Source organism: Chlorocebus sabaeus, chromosome 7, assembly GCF_047675955.1.
Source record: "Chlorocebus sabaeus isolate Y175 chromosome 7, mChlSab1.0.hap1, whole genome shotgun sequence".
Taxonomy (NCBI): Eukaryota; Metazoa; Chordata; class Mammalia; order Primates; family Cercopithecidae; genus Chlorocebus; species Chlorocebus sabaeus.
Window position 1 is genome coordinate 96,839,257 of NC_132910.1, and position 9,230 is coordinate 96,848,486.

At 41.3% G+C, this 9,230-nt stretch overlaps 1 long non-coding RNA gene across 1 annotated transcript; it reads right to left on the bottom strand.

Annotated features, from left to right (window-relative positions):
* Positions 1-4,928: 4,928 nt before the first annotated feature.
* Positions 4,929-8,931, bottom strand: LOC140712105 (uncharacterized). The gene is made up of 3 exons (XR_012093555.1): positions 8,714-8,931; positions 6,921-6,987; positions 4,929-6,730 (listed from the first exon to the last, which is right to left on the bottom strand). It is a non-coding gene; the product is annotated as an uncharacterized lncRNA (long non-coding RNA).
* Between the last annotated feature and the right edge of the window lie 299 nt (positions 8,932-9,230).

The following is a 9,230-nucleotide window of genomic DNA, read 5'->3' on the forward strand; positions in this document are numbered from 1 at the left end:
TAGACTGCTGCCTTGCAATTCAATCTCAGACTGCTGTGCTAGCAGTGAGCAAGACTCCGTGGGCATGAGACCTGCTGAGCCAAGTAGGGGATATAATCTCCTGGTGTGCCATTTGCTTAGGCTGTTGGGAAAGCACAGTATTTGGGTGGAAGTGTCCCGATTTTCCCGGTACAGTCTGTCATGGCTTCCCTTGGCTAGGAAAGGGAAATCCCCCAAACCCTTGGACTCCAGCCTGGGGGGCAAAAATTCCATCTCAAAAAAAGAAAAGAAAAATGAAAGTGGGAAGTTCAAGAGAAGTGGTCTCAGCTCTTTGCATATTACAGGTGGATGTGGTATTTTAGGAAGCGGTTAATATTCAGATATGTTCTGCTTAGGTCTGGTGAAAATACTCTCATATGCTCACTGTAGTGGGCATTTTTGGTTATTTTACTGCTTAGTATCCATTCCCCTTACTAACAGCATCTAATTTCCCTTAGAGCATTACACTCCCCAGTGGATAACCTTTTTGGGTGTGCCCTGTATACCTCCTAGTGAAGAGGGGCCATATGACCCAAGCTAGGTCAATCACATACTGCCTCTTTTAAACCTAAAATTTGGAGAAATTGACAAATAAATAATGGTTGACATTTCTATATCCTCAAAATGGCTCTAAAATGATTTTAAAAAGGGTGAGTAGTCAGCAAAATATAAAACAAAACCCCTAAAACCAACATTGAGCTCTGTCTTCAGAATTGTAACAAAAAATAGTTTTAAGAATTGTTGACTGGGTACATTGCCTCATGCCTATAATCCCAGTACTTTGGGAGGCCAAGGTGGGCAGATTGCTTGAGCCTAGGAGTTCAAGACCAGCCTGGGAAACATAAAACCCCATCTCTACAAAAAATACAAAAAACAAAAATAAACTGGGTCTGGTGGTGCACACTGCAGTCCCAGCTACTCAGGAGGCTGAGGTGGGAGAATTGGTTGAGCCCAGGAGGTTGAGGTTGCAGTGAGCAGAGATTGCACCACTCACTACAGCCTGGGCAACAGGGTCTTGCTCTATCTGAAAGAAAGAAAGAAAGAAAGAAAGAAAGAAAGAAAGAAAGAAAGAAAGAAAGAAAGAAAGAAAGAAAGAAAGAAAGAAGAGAGAGAGAGAGAGAGAGAGGGAGGGAGGGAGGGAGGGAGGGAGGGAGGGAGGAAGGAAGGGAAGAAAAGAGAGAATAATTGTCAGTGTGCAGGGTAATAGATAAGAGCTATTTTGTTGAGACCTCTCATTTTTATCGTTGGATAAAAAGGTGAGGGTATCCAGGGAATCACTTAGGCAATCCCAATGCTTCTCAGCATTGGTAACCTGATATGGCAATTTGGGAAGCTAAGGTCACTATTGCACCTGAGCCATGGTGCGCACCTACCCCTATACTCTGTAGCCAGACCAGCTGAGTTGAACAGCTTTAGTCAATATCTGAGCTGGGTGGGGCTGGGCAAAAGAGCAATAGATGAAAACAGTCCCAGCAAGATGCCATCTCTTCCTTAGAAATCAATTACTGAGATATCGAAAAGGAAAAGCAACGAATGCTTTGCCTAATTAAGCAGTTGAGTTTATAAGTATTTGATAAAACAGCAAAAGTAAATGCAGCACATACATCAGAGCTCTTGGTTGTAAACAATGGAAACCCAAGTTGGCTTACTTTGAGCTCCATGGAGGAATAAGGGGAGAGATACAAGAGGTGCTCCCAGAAAGCTGGTGAAGAGAACAACCAAAGCCCAGAAGACAGGGGGCACAGAGTTGGGCAGTGGGATTCTCCAACTCTAGAACGGAGGACTTTACACTTGGTATCACCTGTCCCTACAACCTGGCTTCATTCTTTTATACCAGCTGTCTCCATGGGGTGGAGTTACAAGGCTGCTTCCAGACATCATCATTAGTAAAGAAAGCTCTTCTTCCCTGTGGAGCTCCTCTTCAGAATCCTGGGGAAGGCCTCTGATTGGTTTACCTTTCGTAGTCTCTTGGAATAATCACTAAATACAGTGCATGATGCATAACAATTAACCACGTTCCTGCTCTTTGACTGGAACAGAGAGTTCAGGGATCCATAATTAGAAGCTCACACTAGAACCACATGATTGAAATGGAGAAAGGTAGATAAAAACAATCCATGTTCAACAAAGCCTGTATATGGAGTCAAACATGCCATATTTAGGTATTCATAAGCCTATGGGAAGAAAGAATCTGGGTATCATTTGATTTCACAAACTAACATCCCATCAAAACTGAAAACAAAACAGGATTTATTCAACAAATATTTAAATGGTTTAAAATGAGCAAAGCTTGTTTATTCCTGATTTTTGATCACTCACTGGCTTTTTCAGGATGCCACTGATAGTTTTATCTCTGTGCATGTGGAGGTCTTTCTAAATTTGTCTTAGTAATATCCCTCCTGGAGGGTTTTCTAATATATGCAGGAGATAAAGAAAGAACTACTATATACTTGCCCCTAGCGTGGATTTCTTCATAAGCTGCATTGCGAAGGGAATACTGCATGCATTACCAAAGTTAAAATGCATGAGTCTGTAGAGCCACACTTTGAAAATATTTAAAATACTAAAAGATGTGTGCATGTATGTCTGAATGCAAAGGTGTGTGTATGTGTATTTGTGTATGTGAAAACTGTTGTAAAATGAAAAGTTAAGGGTTGAGTAACCTAGACAGTTCAACAGCTTTTAAAGAAAAAAACATATACCTATTAAATTTGACTCATGACATTTATTTTGCCTGCATGGTGAAAATGTTGATTTCATTAGTCATAGTAGTTGGCCAATGACAGCTATTTCAAAATAATCCTTGGATAGTTGACAGCACTACCAACCATTTCTACAGTTATGAAAATATTCCTCTTCATACGGTGTTAGGATGTATTACTGCATTTTTTAAAAGTTCAATTTCTTCATTTTTCATAGACTAGTGAAAATACATTTTAAAATTGTTCTTCACATTTTTGCTGCAGTTATCACTATAAATATGTATTATTTCAGCCTATCAGCAGATATCATATTACTTTTGTCGAGAAAATTACTAGTAACACTTGTAGCAAATAAGAAATAAATGTAGATAGCAAACTTACCATCTTTGTTTGGGGTCCCCAAAATGCAGAGTGAGATAAAGATTTGATTACAGATGGCTTATTTGGTGATCCCAGGAACTTCATGGGATGGAGTAGGGAAAGGGAGAGAAAGAAAGGAGAAAAGTAAAAAGGGGGTGCCTTAATGAGTAGGTTCCATTTTTCCTAAGCAACTGGGGCTCACTCCCTTTGGAGAGCCTCTGAGAACCAGAAAGAATGTGTCTCAGAAGGAATTCACTCTTCTAACTCTTGAATCTCATTGATTAAAGGTTGATCTTGGAGGCATTATGCCCTTAGCACTTGCAGGCTACTTGCACTGTGGGCTGAGAAGGGCCTCAGCTGAGAAGCAGAGAGTTATGGACTCGTGGTGGTAGTAAGATGTCAGTGTGTATAGACATGTTTGCAAGCTGCAGGGGAGCTAACAGGTGAGCCAGACGCCATGGGCAGGGTATCAATAGTGACTACCATGTTCATTCCTTGCTCTCAGCAGATCCTCTCATGCCCACCCTGAGTTTGCTCTGTTACTGACATTTCAGAGTTGTAGCTGGCTGCAATCTCCAAAAATGACTGAAAATAGAAGAATATATGGAACAAGTCACAATCTTCACTGCTGCAGCTGGTCCCAAGGCTATAATCTATACTCATCCTCTCTCTCCAATTCCACCTCTTCTAGATTTCCCAAATCCTTGGCTAGTACTTCCACTAGTCATCGTTGCTTGCTCAGTGAATGACCAGACCTTCATCTCTGAGTCGCTGGACCTTGATTACCTTGCCCTTGTGAGGACATGGCTACTTCAATTGCTTCTCTGCTATTATCACCGGACAAAGAAGCACTAAAGGGGGGGCCCGAGTGATTCCCCCAAGTTCTAGACATCTTCCTCCCTGGGCCCATTATGTAGGAGCAACTCCAACTCTTCAAGATAATCAGTCAGTTATCCTGCCAGTATAGTACTCCCATTTTTGTCTGCTGACCCATCAGTATGAAGATGCCCAAATCCTCAGGTGGCACTGTATTGATGCAGTGGAACACTTACTGTCTCCCTCTGTACACACATCCTGAGTCCAAGCCTTTTAATCAGGAAGAGCCTAAAGTTGTAAGAATTAAAAATGTAGTTTCCACTAACGGGTCAAAGGGAGTGTGTTTAAGTCAGTCCTACTTGTATCCTTTAATTATTATTCCTGTGTCTTCCAAGTGCTGGGAAAACAGCACAGTGATTGCATTTAGTGATCACTGGTTCAACAAACATGCTGTATCTTCGAGGACAATGACCTAGTCATGCAAGGTGCAATTCCTAAGCTGATGCCTTTTTAAGTCTTTAAAAGGCTATTCAGATACTCTCTCAGATCCCCTCACAGCCAATGGTCTTCTGATACAATAGATCAGAGCATTATTCTCATGGGTAGTAGTTATTATTACTATTTTTTTGCCTCAGGAATTCAAAGCAGTTCACCAAGTGCTGTGCCTCTCTCTTAGTGGTAGGATATGCAAAGTATTATTTCGGTTAGGATGTCTCAACATACCCCTAGATCTTTGGGCCCCTAAAATATTCCCTGAAGTGGCAGACTTCCAAAACTTTATAGGGCTTATCTCTCATCCTTCAGCATAGGTATACTTGCTCCTTCCTAAAAACCAAGTTCAATTATTATTCTGTCATTAATATAATGGGCCAGGAAGATGTTCTGTAGAATGTCAAGATGATCAAGGTCACTGAAAACTATATTGTAACAGAAAAGAGGATCATTGAACAAATTCCTAGGGCCAGGTAGTGAATAATAAAGATAATGCATTCAACAAAAACAACAATTTTGGCACTTACCGTGAGACTATTGAAAAAGTGGTTTGCATTCACAAGAGAAAGACAGAAGTGCACATTCACTATCAGTATGAAGTATCTTGCTAAAGCAACCAGCTTACTAGCTCTTCATGTGGCTTTGCTTTCTTCCAGCACGGCAGCCTCAGGGTAGGTGGTCCTCTTACACAGTAACTCAATCCCACAGAGGCAAATGTCCCCAGGAACAAGGCAGAAGCTGCATCACCTTTTATGACTCAGCTGTAAGAATCACACAGCATCAGTTCTGTACATTATAGGTCAAAGCAAGTAAAGTCCAGCTTAGATTCAAGGGCATTGAGATTCGATTTCATCTCTTGATAGAGGAATGGCAAGTTTGGGTTGTAGAAGAGCATTTGGGATGAGAGATATGGTTGCAGCCTTCTTTACAAAATACAATCTGTCACGTCTCTCACAGCAAGGACTGTGCTACCTTGCTCAGGCTATGCTGAGACTTGTTCCCAGGTTTTGGAATAGAGGCAATGAGGGCAGGCAGTAGCAGACCTTGAAGTAATCTTGGAGGTGTCTGCCTCAGAGGAGGACTGTGTAGAGTCTCTAGGCAATGGGAAGCTGTTCTGTTCAAGTAACAGGGTGCAGGATACCCCTGCTAGCCTGAGTTGTTCAGGGAATCTAGGGGTTCGAGGTTATCTAACACATCTATCCAGATGCCTGCCTGCATCCCAGTAGTTTTTAAGGACCATTTCCTTCCTCTAGGGCTTTGACTTTTGCATGAGAGGCCTGCCTGGACTGTGCCTTCAATGTGCTCTGTAGTTCAATTCCTCTTGCAATGAACCCCTGACTGTCATTTTTTAGAACAGCCTGTCGTCTGGTTGCAGGAAATGGAGGTCTCTTTAGATCCTCCCAAGGAGACCTTCTGGCTTTCATTACTATGCTCTGAATGGATAGTTGGACGTTGTGAACCTATCTTTCCTTTTTTTTCCCAATTCTTCTAGGGGAGTTAACAAGAATAAGACAACTCTTCAATTCATGTGATTATCACAGCCCTATTTCTTTCAGGAGTTAGCACTATCACATAAGGTAAGCGTCTCCTTTCACCTTTATCTCATCCAAGTACACCACGGGTGAATTGTGGGTAATGAAATCTTCAAAGTGCCAGGGTTTGTCACCACCTTACTCACCACCATTAATAGGGTTTTTGTTGCCTCCATACCGTTGAGAATATACTTTCTATAGTCACTACCAGTACCCATTATCTTGGTTTGAGTTCCTCCAAAATCAGACCTTGAGACAAAGCTTTTGACACAGGAGTTTATCTTGGAGAGTATCTCAGGTAGAACAAGTGAGTGAGTGTGCAAAGTGAGAGAGGTGAAATAGAAAATTGAATTGGTGAATGGGTTTTTACTGTGGGCAACTTGTGTTCAATCCCATTTGGGACCTCTGAGGAACCAAGCAGAATGCCTTATAATAGTCCCACTAAGGTATGGGACAGTTACATATTAATCCACTGATCCTAATTCTTCATCGGTTGAGGGGTTTTCAGTCCCCAGCAATTCCAGGATACCTTGTGAGTGTCGGGCAAGCTCTTGGTGTACTGGAGGAAATCCTCGGAGAAGCAGAATGAGGCAGGTGCTTGACGGGGGAAGCCGTCAGAATCCTTAGGAAGTATTCACTGCAGCTGCAGGTCAACTCAGAGTCAAGGGACGTGAGGAAGGGCATCAAGATAGTCTACTACCTACTCTTCAGTAATTCACATGAAAAAAATCAAGAGGCAGTCTCTGTTAAACATTGTAGACTGAACACATGCGTTTATCACAACTCCATCCTGAAGCCTCTGTGAAATGACTGAAAAGGAATAAAAACAATCTTATAAAACCTGGAAGGATAAAGAGAACAGAAGAGGCAACAGCAGACAAGAGCTAGCAACAAAATGTTGGAAGACAGAAGGCAGATGGGTGAGTGGTAACGAAGTTAACAGAGCAGCAAGAAAGTTTGCTTTGCTGTGGAAAATATCAAAAAGCAAATGAATACCTACTGTACAGCCCTGGAAAGGCTCAGAAACTGGAAGTTGTTACTTCTGTAGGAAGGGATGCAGGCTGAGGCTGAAAAAAAAAAAGGGACTGGAGAGGACCCCTCAGAATCCTTCTCCTCTTTTGTACACCAACCCAGCCCAGCAGGCAACTGTTTTAATTTCTAGGGAAATAGAGCCAGGGATTTTTCAGACTCAATGATACCATGTTTTGTAGAGGATAGGAGTAAGGCTGAAAAAGGAAGATCAAGGTCAAGTCTACATGCCATATACTAATTAGTGAGACTCCCACCCTTTTTCCCTCACTTGCAGTTAGGGCACTGGCAACTAGATTTATATTCCCTAGCCAGGGAATTGGAAGAGTCCCCTTTGACAAAACCAACTGATTGGAGAAAAGACTTATATACTGACATTTTGAAGTCTCCCAGCGAAATGACCAGGTGCCTGACTGATTGCTCTACAGTAAACAGTAGCAAATGATGAACACTACAAATACACACAAAGCTTCCCATTAGCTTTTTAAGTGCCTCACTCTTAAATGTGAACAATCAAGTATCACCAGACATGTGAGGAAAGTCTCTGACATAAAATTTTAAAGATTAAAAAAACCAAACAAATGAATAAAGGCAACTTGGAGTCACAAAGAGTGCAATGGAAAGAACACTTAAATGTATTACTGACCTCAAAAAAAAAGATAAAATGTTAACATCTGCAAAATAAGAATGTGTGGTTACATGAAAAAAGGAATATGTAGAGCATAACAAATCATTCTTGGCAAATGAAAATAGGGTAACAGAAATAGCAGATTCAATAAAAGGGCTGGAAGATAAGTCTTCAATAAACTGAGCAAAAAGACAAAGGGATGGAAAAATGGAAGAGTCAAGTAAATCAGAGAATTGAACTAGGAGACCTATCATTTACTAATAGGACTTGTTTAGTTCCTCTCCCGTCCTCCTAAATGACTATTTTGTATCTTTTCCTACAATATATCCTTTTCCACCCTCATTTCAAGTTCATGCCCTTACCTCCAAATTCACTAAGAAAATTAAAGCAACTGAAAACGCCCCTGCTCATTCCCATCACCACATTCCCTTACATCTGTTAGTGCGCCCTGTGTGCTACTGTACACACATGTTCCATCCCCTGAGCTAACACGATTCCTCTACATACAGTCCTAGTTTCTTCCCCTTCCTTGAAAGTTTTAGTGATTGTAAGTTGTCCATTCCTTCCCTGTCTTTTATCAGTTTTTTCCTCCTCTCTTGGATCATCCTCACCAGCAAGCAAATGTGCTATAATATCTTCCATTGGAAAAATTAAAATCTTTTCCTTATATCGTATCTCAACTCCCCTTCAGGACAAAATTTAAAAGACTGACTACTTTCACTGTCTCTAAGACCACTCCTCTACTTCCCTTTGAACTCACTTCAGTCATGTTTTCACTCTCACAGGTAGAGCTAGTAAAAAATCACTGATGACCTCCATGTTGCTAAATCTCAGTCCTTATCTTATTTAATCAGTCAGTGGTTGATCACTCCCTTCTTCTTGAGATGGTCTCCTGGCTTGCTTCCTACCTCCCTGACTACTCCTTCTCAATCTCCTTTGTGGATTCTTCCTCTGCTCCCTTATCTTTAATAGATGGGCATGCCTCAGATCTCAACCCTCAGACCTCTTCTTTTTCTATGTTCACTAACTCCTTACCACTGCACTTGTTTTGTCAGTATTTACAGGCTGATGACTTCAAAGCTTATATATCTAGCCAACACCCCTCTCCTTAACTCCAGACTCCCATATCCAGCTACCTGTTTGGGATCTCCAAGCAGACGCCTAATAGGAATCTCAAACTGCAATGTTCAAAACAGCTTCTCCTCTTCCCAGAGATGTCTCTATTTCAGCAACTCCTTCCTTTCATTTGTTCAGGATAAAAACATCAATATCATATTTAACTCCTCTCTTCCTTTATCCTACATCATCATCATATGCTTTACATTCATTGGTGTATCCTATTGCTTTCATATTTAAAAAATAAGCAGAAACGGAACACTTTTCAACACTTTCAACATCACTAACTGGAACCCCACTAGCTGGGTACAAGCCCATTATCACTTGCTTGACTTACTGCAATCACATCCTAACTGGTCTCCCTCCTGCTGCCTTATCCCACCAGTTTATTCTCAACACAGCAGCCAGTCTGATGCTTTAAACATGTAATTTAGATCATGACACTTCTCTGCTCAAAACCCTTCATTGCCTCCCTAGCTTATTCAGGATAAAAGCCAGATCCTTATAAAAGAAAAAAACCTCCAAAGCCTGATATAA